The sequence below is a fragment of the Hibiscus syriacus genome, unplaced genomic scaffold (assembly GCF_006381635.1).
Source record: "Hibiscus syriacus cultivar Baekdansim isolate YM2019G1 unplaced genomic scaffold, ASM638163v2 tig00110391_pilon, whole genome shotgun sequence".
NCBI classification, from domain to species: domain Eukaryota; kingdom Viridiplantae; phylum Streptophyta; class Magnoliopsida; order Malvales; family Malvaceae; genus Hibiscus; species Hibiscus syriacus.
The window spans coordinates 18,233-20,657 of NW_024062719.1; positions in this window are offsets into that span (position 1 = coordinate 18,233).

Consider the following 2,425-nt stretch of genomic DNA (forward strand, 5'->3'; position numbering starts at 1 on the left):
ATGGCGGTGATGTTAGAAAACCGACCACCTTCGAACCGGACCGGGAAGACACCGAATGAATCAGAGGGGATCAGTAAGCTCTTTTCGATGTCGGTTTTCGTTAACAGCTTCGAAATGATAGACATTGTCGAATTCCGGGATCGAAATCAAAGTTTCTTAGGTGTTTAGTTTGTTCTATGTTTTGCTGAGTTGATTCTAAGTTGTTGTTCTCAGTTTCAGCTGCTGGATGGATCGAGTGTTGTACATATATAGAGAGAGAGAGAGAGAGATGAAGAAACGCGTTAGTTTGACTGTTTCTTGCATTGATTTTCTTGTGGGGCTGAATCAAATGAAGTTGGTCAAAGACTCAAATGGATGTTTATATTTTCCCATACTCTACGTATTCTATTTATTTTATTTTCTTGAAAACCAAACACAAGATTACACCCTTTCTTTCTATGATCAAATTTTGTGACCTTTTGGATCAGATATATACATTAGTCTCCTGACTTACGAATTGTATCACAGCATCGTTCAAATAAATAAATAAATATTTATAAAATTTTTACTTGGACATGGACTAAGTCTTTTACATATAAGCTCAATCACGATGAACCGAGAAGATAATTGGGGTAATCACCTTCAACTCCTCTCGGAAGGTCCACACCTTGCTTGCCCTTCCCCAGAAAATCCAACGGTTGAATCCCTCTCTCGAGTCTGAAATATTCTCCCATCATAGCCGTCTGAAATATTCAGCAAAGCTCCGTCACGGGTTCACTCCAACTCAAGAGCATAATCCTAAAAACGTCAATATCTCGACTGCGTAAGTCCCTTCTACGGTGGCGGATGTGCATCCCATTAGTTTAGATAATAGTTAAATTTAATTTAATATGTTAAGAAAAAAGAAAAAGAATTTACATATTTATTATTTAAAAAGAAAAGAAAATTAAAATGTTGAACTCTCATTCTTAAATTTCTAAACCATTGATTTTATTATTATTAATTATTATAATAACATTATTGTCATGCCTTTCTGCATGCGTTGTTATTATGGTTCACTTTGAAGTAACCAAAAAATTTAAAGAGCTTATGATGTTCGATTTGATAAAAAAAAATAATGAAATATAAATTTATGCCGTCCGAAAATTATGTTAATCCCACTTATATGTGTTTAAAATTATACATTAATAATGTATTAAATATTAATCCAAAACTCGAACAAAGATAAAAATAAATACATGCAATTTCTTTTAATAAGAGCATACAATTACCCACTAATTTTCATGTTAATTGTTGTCCATGTATAAATTAGAGGGTTTTTTGTAATTAGAAAAAAGATTTGGAGAGTTAATATCATCGAAATAATGATGTTATCGCTACCACCTCAATTAATTTATTAATTATTTCAGTCAAATTTCAAAACTTGGGTTCAAATGAAAATATATATAACATTTAAAGCTCAATATAGAAATAAGTGTTTACGGTGTACTCAGTTAATTTTTTATGTTTAAAAATATTTTTGTTAAAAATAAATACTAACATTTTCTCCATTGCACTTTTAAGTATATACTATTAAAATAAGATTAAAAAAATATTGACACGAATCATGTTAAGATTCTTTTAGAAAAATATTTTTAAATATTTTATTTAAAAAATAAAAAAAATATATAAACACGACAAATGTTACTTACTAGCTTTTTTTTAAATGTGGATATCTAAAAGTGTAATGAAAACGTTAAACATCTATTTTTAACAAAAAAAATTTCTTTAGAGACCAAAAATTAACTTTAAATATAATTTAAATAACTATTTTTGCATTAAGCCTAGAGTTACTTATTACACATCCTCAAACTATGATTTTTATTCTAACTTCATCCCTAAATGTTTAAATATTCTAATTTTGTTCCTAAACTTTTGAACATTCTAGTTATGTTTCATCCTCAAACTATGATTGTCCTTCTAAATTGGTTCCCAAATCTTTTGTCTAAAATTTTGTCAATTTTAAGAGTTGCATATATATGGTACAGATAACCAAAGACAAGTCATAAAGGAATAAAACACTCGAGATATATTTTTCCATACCATTTTATGCATTTATAAATAATGCACATCCAAACAGGGCCTAAAATGACTACTTGAAATGGAAAACCTCAAATTTCCGAATCATATTAACCTATAATCAACAGACAAAGAAGCGAAGCACAGAAGCTGTTCATTTTTTTCTCTTACCACCTCAGGTTAATCATATGCCTGAAGTCGAGTTTTCCGGCAATGACTTACCAGGTGCACATCAAGATATTCATTGGTTGAAAGAACCAAAAAGAGGGGGAAATCAAGAGAAGATCAGGCATAGCGAGGGTACCAAGAACAGGATGAACTTTGGGTTTTATCCAAACATGGCGGAAAGCATTGGGAAGCTGCGGTTGAAGTAGTGGCTCGAAAGAGC